Raw genomic sequence first — 8,972 nt, 5'->3', positions numbered from 1 at the left:
TGGCCTGCTTGGGGACCCAGTGAGCTGTCACGGTCTTTCCTGCTGCTTTCTCTACCCCTGTAGAGAAAGTTCTCTAATTTGCTCAGTTCTCTAATTTGACTCAGCTTCAGGTAAGGTTGGAAACTTACCCCGCCAATTAGACCTTTATTTTCCCCAGTGGGCGCCTGTGTTTGGGAGTGGAGGGTCTCCCTTTCCTACTTCCAAAGTTTGGGGCACTCACAGTAGTTGGGGCATTTCCAGGGTCCCGCAGGAGCAGTCTACTTCCTTCAGAGGGTCTGTGGGTCCTCTCAGGATTCCTGTTTTGTTCTTGCAGTCATTCTGGAGCTAAAATTTGTGATTTGAGCCTCCGCACGCTGCTCTGTCCAAGTCAGAGCTACAATCTAGTCCTGCCTCCCATCCGCCATGATGATTTGTGGGAAACCTTTTTGATGTACCATTGAATTTGGCTTTTTAGGATTTTGTTGAGGATTTTTGCATCTAAGTTTATCAGAAATATTCATTTGCAGTTTTCTTTTTGGTGTGTGTATTTTTGTCAGGTTTGGCATCAAATTTATTCATAGGATAAATTTGGAAGTATTCCATCCTCTTCAATTTTTTGGAATAGTTTAAGAAGAATTGGTATTAGTTCTTCTTTACGTGTTTTGTAGAATCCAGCAGTGAAGCTGTCGGGTTCTGGGTGGAACCTTTGATGGAAGACATTTTATAGTATTATTACTGGTTCAATCTCCTTACTAACTATTGATCTTTTCAGATTTTTTATTTCTTCATTATTCAATTTTGGTATATTTTATGTGTATTTATTAATTTCTTCTAGATTATCGAGTTTGTTGGTATATAATTGTTTATAATAGTCTCATGACTTTTTGCATTTCTGTGGTATCAGCTGTAATGTCTTCTTTTTTATCTTTGATTTTATTGAGTCTTTTCTTTAGCCAGTTTTCTTAGTCTGGCTAAAGGTTTGTCAATTTTATCTTTCCACAAAGCCAACCCTTTGTTTCATTGATCTTTATATTGCTTTTTAAATCTCTATTTCTGCTCTGATTTTTATTAATTTTTCTTTCAGCTAACCTTGGGTTGAGTTTGTTCTGGTTCCTTGAGGGTTAGATTGTTTACTTGAGATCTTTCTTCTTTCTTGATGTAGGTGTTTGTTGCTATAAACTTCCCTCTTAGGACTGCTTTTGCCATATCCTACAGTTTTTCATATGATGCATTTCCATTTTAATTTGTCACAAGGAATTTTAAAATTTCTCTTTTAATTTCTTCCTCTATCCATTGGGTATTCAATAGTGCATTGTCTCATTTCCATGTATTTGTAAATTTTCCAAATTTCCTCCTGTCATTGATTTCCAGTTTTATACCATTTTGGTATGATTCAAATCTTCTTTAATTTGTTAAGATTAAGTTTGTGACTTAACATATGATCTATCCTCAAGAAAGTTCCATGGGCAATTGAGAGGATTGTGTGTTCAGTGGCTGTTAGATGGACTGTTCTGTAAATGTCTCTCTCCACTTCTATTCAACATTGTCCTGGAGGGTCTAGTCAGTGCAACAAGGCAAGAAGAGGAAATAAAAGAAATACAATTTGGAAAGTAAGCAATAAAACTCCTTCAGATGGCATGATTGCTTACATTGAAAATCTCAATCTAGAAAAATGCTATTAGATCGAATAAGTGAATTTAACTGGATTGCAGCATACAAATTCATTATATTAAAATCAACCGTACTTCTGTATACTAGCAATGAATAATTCAAAATTGAAATAAAAACTTTAAAATCAGCTTGCTAAGTTTCTTATAAGGTTAAATACACTTATCATAAGACTTAGCAATCCTACTCCTAGATTTTACCTTTCCCCTCCTTCCTCCACCTGTTTGCGTATTTCTTCAATCTCTGGGGCTAGAGGACTGCGTTCCAGTCTTGCTTAGCATTTCTTGGCTGCATGACTGGACCAGTCTCAAACTCCTGCCTAAAATGAGTAGAACCACAGGACTTACTGCACTGGGGAGTTGTGAGGATTAAATGTGTTACCTCAGGCGAAGGGCCCAGAGAGGATTCTGAATATGGTGTCACCCAATACATGTTAGTTTTATGGTCACTGCCAGCACACATCAGGATGCAGATGTTTTGTGAAATTCAGAGACATTCTCTTCCTAGTATATCTGCTAAAATACAAACTCAAACCTACCATTGAAGTCACCTTTTTTTCCAGCACTATATTATAAAAACGTGTCAGAGGTGGAAAAATTTACCAACCTTCCAAGCCTTTTCATATATATATACATATACATGCACACAAATGCTTCAGAATAAGAAAACGTCAACTTTTCATGGACAACAATATGCAGGCAACAGTCACACCTCTCAAGGAGATTACCAAGAGCTTCATCACTGCCTGGGCAGATGTGGGCTGGCCCAGGGAAAGGGGGCTCAGCATGAAGTCATGAGCAGTTGACAATCTTTATCAAGTGTGTGTGTGTGCGCGTGAGCGCGTGAGAGAGAGAGAGAGGAATTTTTTTTTTTTTTTGGCTAGGTTGCTCTGGATTCTGTCAAAATGACATTCATGCTTCTCATGGACTCCACCAACACTCCAGAAGAGATGAGAGCAAAATGCAATAAAATCAAATCCAGGTCCACATGGCAGCCCTTCCCATAGATGGTTTTGTTTTTCAAGATCATGAAAATGGCACAGGCTAAGAATTCCCAAGCCCAGAACCAAAATCTAGCATACTTGATATTAAAAAACTTGCTATAAAATGAATTTTAATTTCTTTATCTTCTACTCTTCCTTCTCATCTCTCCTACCTTCCCATCCCTTCCTTTCCTCTTTCTGTTTCCTCTCTTCTTTCTCCTTCTGATTTCCAGGAAAGGAAGGAATTTTGGGGTTTGCTCAATCAGATAGCTGTGAAAGTTCTACTTTGGTGCTGTTACTATGGTTTGACTATATTGGAAACTTAATCCCCGAATTCATATGTTGATTGGATGTGAGGCCTTCTGGAGGAAATTAGGTTTAGATAAGATCATCAGGGTGAGGGGGTCCCCAAAATGGGATGGGTGGCTTTATAAGAAGAGGAAGAAAGACCCTAGCTGACCTGCACATTCTTGCTCTCACCACGTGATGCCCTCCACTGTGTTATTATGCAGTGAGAAGTCCCTTAAACTTCCCAGCCTCCAGAACCAGAATAAATAATAATTCTTTAAAATACACCCAGTCTAAGGTATTCTGTCATAGGAACAGAAAACAGACTGAGATGGCTGTTATTTTAAGAAATAAAGCTGGCATATATTCCCCTCACTCAAAGTACTTCTAAAATGCAGATGTCCACCAGCAAAGGGCATTGCATGTAGGTGCATATGCACAAACATAGACATCACCATTGCTAAATAGCAGGTACCATGGAGAACAGAGCAATGAACTATTTCCTCATATGGAAAGAAAATACCTAATAAAACCCAAGCAAAGAACCCAAAATAGCTCCACTTTATTTTTGAGCACTCTTATGCAGAGCCATTTAGCCAGGGCCAGGAATAATTGGTGCCAGGTGCCTTGTAGAGGTGCCAGATTCATGGATTTCTCACTCTCTTTATGGGAGGATGACTTAATAACACATCTTTGTTTGCTAAATGTTTGAATGTTATTTCTGAGATTATACCCAAAGATGGCAGCCCTCCTCTGCATGAGTGAATCACATTGAAAATAGGAAAAAGAGTCCAGAAATCAATGCCTGTCTCAGCTGAACATAATTATAAGTCCACTGTGCTTCGAGGTAATACTTTATTATAACGAGTATCAGGGCTGGGTGCAGTGACTCATGCCTGCAATCCCAGCACTTTGGGAGGCCGATGTGGGCAGATCATGAGGTCAGGAGTTTGAGACCAGCCTGGTCAACATAGTGAAACCCTGTCTCTACTAAAAATACAAAAAATTAACTGGGTGTGGTGGTGGGTGCCTGTAATCCCAGCTGCTTGGGAGGCTGAGGCAGGAGAATCGCTTGAACCCAGGAGGCAGAGGTCACAGTGAGCCGAGATTGCGCCATTGCACTCCAGTTTGGTGACAGTGCGAGACTCCATCTCAAAATATATATATATATATGTGTGTGTGTGTGTATCAGAGCTACATTATTAGTTTGTTGGCTAAGTCATAATTGTAAAAATCTGTTTTCCAATAAATCCTTCCCTTGAACCTAAATATATAAAAGAGAGAAGGTGTGGAGCTGCTCTGGTTATATTGGGGATTGGGGGTCCAAGGCATTGCCCATTTACCTTCTTCCTTGGCTCCCACTTAAGCCACTACTCCCCCTCCCCACAAGCTCCCCATGGAGCTCCTCTAACAGAGCATGAAGAGTACTGACTGTTATGCTGGTCATTAGTGAATACATAGTACCCATTACTACAGAGGGGGAAACTGAGGCCTGGAAAATGAAGTGTGATGCCAAAGTGTTGGAGCTGGTGCTGCTGCTGGGACCTGCCACCTCCTATAGAGCACTAAGTGTCAGTGAGCACTAAGTGTCATACTCTGTGACCCTTAGCAAGGCAGCCCACTGTTGGGACAGCAATGCACCCTGCTCACCAACAGGAAGCAAACATTTAAACTAGTTTGACCTCAAATGTAAAGTCATGGAGTGAAATAGTCTACTTAGCAGAGCCCTTCAGGGCGTTCTCCTTTTCCAGTCGATTCAGTATTTTAGGTTTGGAAAACAAAAATATTCTGTAACAGGAGCTCTGGTTTGCTTCACAAGCCTGTGCTAGTAATAGGAGAACTTGGATAACCAGGCATCCTACTGTCTTGCTCCTCCACACCCCTTCTTCCTCACCTTTGCCAGGTGCCGCCTAGCCTGGTGGAATGGTGGGCAAGTACTGCAAGAACATGCTCCAAGCCACCAGGTGGTGGAGCCTGCTGGTCCAGGCCCCTCCGCAGGGAGCTGGCAAACAGGCATTTCTTCTCAGAGACAGGAAACTGAAGTCGACAGACTCGTGTGTGTGTGTGTGTGTGTGTGTGTGCGTGCGTGCGTGCGTGTGCATGCCCTTGATTAAATAGCATGATTTTCCTCTCTAATTAAAAAAAAAAAGAAATTTACAAGGACAATTTATACCACATGATAAGCATAAAGAAAATGTCACTACATAGAGAAGCATTTTTTTTTCTTTTTTATTTTTTTGAGAGAGAGTCTCACTCTGTCGCCCAGGCTGGAGTGCAGTGGCGTGATCTCAGCTCACTGCAAGCTCCACCTCCCCGGTTCAGGCCATTCTCCTGCCTCAGCCTCCCTAGTAGCTGGAACTACATGTGCCTGCCACCACATCTGGCTAATTTTTTGTATTTTTAGTAGGAGACAGGGTTTCACCATGTTAGCCAGGATGGTCTTGATCTCCTGACCTTGTTATCTGCCCACCTTGGCCTCCCAAAATGCTGGGATTATAGGCAAGAAGCATTTTAAAATACATATCCTTAGATTATTTCTTTCTTTTCCTCCCTCCTCTGTCTTTATTTTCTCTCTGCCTATTTTTTTGCTATTTCATTTCACCAAAATGAGATCATACTGCTTGTGATCCCCTTTTATTTACTTCATGTATTGTGAACACGTTTTTGTGATAAATACATAATAATGTATAATTATTATTGGTTTAGAAGTATTCCTTTGTGCTATAACTCATTCAAGTACATTTCTGCTTTCTAACATTTGTTTTTTCTGCCTTTATAAATAATATTTCTGTTACTAGTTTGAGTCATAAATTATTGCATATTTCTCTAGGAGGAATTCCTAGAGGTGGAATTGGTGGATATATAAGAAGAACTGTAGAGATTGTGAATAATCAGAACTATGGAACTGACTCTTCTGTCCTTAAACATTTGCTAATTACCACACCCGACCAGCCCAACCCATACAGGCAGTTGATAGCAGCTTTGGCAATCGATGCCCTCTCCATTTATCAAAGAGATAAATTGAGTCATCAAATAGGAAATTCATTATTTTAAAGAGTTCATATAAAATGGGGTCAGAGAGAGAATGTAACAAAGTAGAGAAAGCAGACCCCTCAGAGGAGAAGGGAAAGGGCAGGGGTGAAATAGAAATTCTCCAACTGCTCAGGCTTCCCTTTATCCATCCTTCCCTCGAAGTCTTGTGCATCCACCCTGATTCCAGGCCTCCTCAGCAGATGGTGCTGGGCAGCATCTTCTGTTCCCTGCCCGGGGAGGTGACAAAGTTCCGGCTAGCATGATCACAGGATGGATCTCCATTACTTCTTAGCTGATCCATATTAAACTCAAGATGACTGTGGTCAGACTTAGTTTTCCACTGAGATTTAGTTAACAATTTTTCTGGCTGTGTTCCCTGGGGCATATTTAGAGTCATACTCAATGGCTAACTTTTTGGGGAGTTTTCAGCTCTACCAACTTCTTTCCACTTGGACATAGCACATAGCCACAGTAATATGTAGGGAGACTGGTGCATGAGAAGGAGCCAGCATGTAACTGAATAGAAGGTCTTTCTATGTGCAGGGATTTGGGGAGCAAAGGCCTCCTTTCTCCTCCTCGAAGTTGGGGGGTGTGATGGTTTCAAGAGGTGGGCTGTATTGGTGTTGGTAGACACACTACCTTAACCTTCCTCAAAGGGGCAGTGGAGCAGGCTAATGAGTATCCTCTGTGAGCTTGAGAGGTGCACGTGCATTCACTTAAAGCAAGGTGGGACCCTGCCAATTTGTCCGGATTCACTGCCAGCTGGCAGTAAGATTAAATCCTCCCTGAGGAGAACCAGAGAGAGCGGAAGGCCTGGCCTGGGGTTCTGGCCTGACCAGCAAGCAGGAGCTTTCATGTATGGAGAGGCCGTGCTTTAGCATCGATGGGCCGAGATGGGCCCAGTCTCTCGCAATTACCTTCGTGGTTTTCTGCCAGAGGCTGTAATTTTTTTCCAAGGGAAAACTTCCCATTTGTTTTTTGTATTTTTAAAGCTTGTGTGTGCGTGTTTGCTCTTTGTCCTGAGGGTACGTGTTCAGCAGAAGGAACTGGCAGGAGCATGCGCTCCCTCTCTCACTTTGCATGCTTGACCCTGAGACCTTGTATTCTCCTGAAGCCTCTGCCATGCAATTTCTTCCATCTTCTTCCTGTCTGATGATTTCCCCTGGACTATCCCATGGGCATTTTTATGTCAATAGATTGGAATGTTTTGCTTCTCACTGGGAAAAGCTCCTTTGGTCTCAGTGAACTCAGAGGTGGAGAAAGTCATAAGAATCAGGGAGCCTGCCCCAAATCACCTCCTATTATAATTTTCCACAAAGACTGGAGGGCAGGCTTAGAACATCTTCCTGCAGTGTCCAGCAAAAGAGCGAGGCAGACTCCCTTTCTCCTGCCAAAGCCACGTGGAGCCAGACAGAACCACAAGCATACCTGTGGTGCTTGGAGGCCCAAGTAGAAACTTGAATGCTCACGGCTGCATTGGCAGCTTCTACTTGCCTGCCTGGATCACTGTTCCTCATGAGAACCTGGAGAAGCGGGACTATCATGCTTGCTTGACAGACGAAGAAACCAAGCCTCAGGTAGGTAGTCAGTTTCCTGAAGTAACATATGATTGTGGATGGCAGGGTGGATGTGACAGTCAGCCTTGTTTGACTTTGAACTGAGTGGCATTATAAAGATGCACTGGTCACATGGGAGACCTGACCATCCTGGGGACCCTGAAACACCTAGGCCTAGCCAATCCTTAAGGCAGTTCATACCCAAAGCAGGATAGTTGGTGATCTGATTTTAGGTGACACCAGGAAACTCCAACACTACCCATGTGAGGTTCCACAATTTAGTGCCATTCTTTGGTTAATGAATTGTCTGCAATTACAGTGAAAATATCTTTGTGTATACAATCATTTAAGCAGTCATTTCCATCTCGGTGTGAATTAATTTGTTGTCTTATTCAGTGTAACAGCTAGCTGAGACTTGATTTTATTTTCCTTCGTGCATTTATTTTTTCAATCGGTATGCATTTAATGAACATCTGAGGACAAGATACTATGTGAGTTCAAGGAGGAGTAAGACATGCACTCTGCCATAAATGAGCTTACAGGTTAAAAGGGAACTGAAATCACCATAAAGCAGCATACAGTAAGTGACACGAGAACAGCACAAATAGAAACAATCAATTGAGAGCAGGAACTGAGGTGTTTAGGGAACCAATATGTGGGATGAGTCTTTGTGAAGGATGGTCATTATTTCAACTAGAACCCGTAGTGTTACAGAGAAGGGAGAGGAAGGCATTGCCAGAGGGAAGGCAAGGAGTAAAGGCGAGAAACTGACATGTTTGTTTGGGGCATTCACATGGTTCCCTTTAACTTAAGTATAGGGTATGTGGAGGGGAGTAACAGGAGATAAAGATAAAAGGTGTTTTGAGGCCTATTTTTAGAAGACTGTCAGTGCCAGGATAAGGCGTATGGTGTCTTACCTGGTCAGCAGTGGGAGCCTTTGAAAGTGTATGAACAGTAAAGCACCATGACTCCAACTGTGTGCTAGGAATGATGGGTCAGAGGTTCCTGGAGAATGTTTATTTCAGGCTGAAATAATCAAGGCCTGAGTTTAAACAGTAGTGGTAAGAACTGCCAGGAGGGAATGGTGCAGGAGATAGCTTGATATTGTGATATACTACAAAAAGATATCCTTGGTCTTCAGCCCTGGATCTAGTTCCTTACACAGAGCTCTTAAAACCTTTGGAATTCCCTGAATGATGGGATGAGAGGAATGTGTTTTTTTATTCATAAGCCCCTTTCAACCATGCTTAAGTGGATGCTAGTGAGATGGCTGGAGGTTGGGGGACCCTGGGTAGCTTCTGGCTGGGGGCTGGTTCCCAGGAAGACCAAGGCAGGATAGAAGAGTTGGAACTTTCAACCCCGCTTTCACCCCTCAACCTCTGAAGAAAGAAGAGATACAGATTGAGTCAATCATCTGTGGCCAATGATTTAATCAGTCATGCCTATGTAATGAAACCTCCATAAAA

The sequence above is a fragment of the Colobus angolensis genome, unplaced genomic scaffold, assembly GCF_000951035.1.
Source record: "Colobus angolensis palliatus isolate OR3802 unplaced genomic scaffold, Cang.pa_1.0 Scaffold5, whole genome shotgun sequence".
In the NCBI taxonomy this organism is placed as follows: Eukaryota; Metazoa; Chordata; class Mammalia; order Primates; family Cercopithecidae; genus Colobus; species Colobus angolensis.
This window is presented reverse-complemented; position numbering follows the sequence as displayed.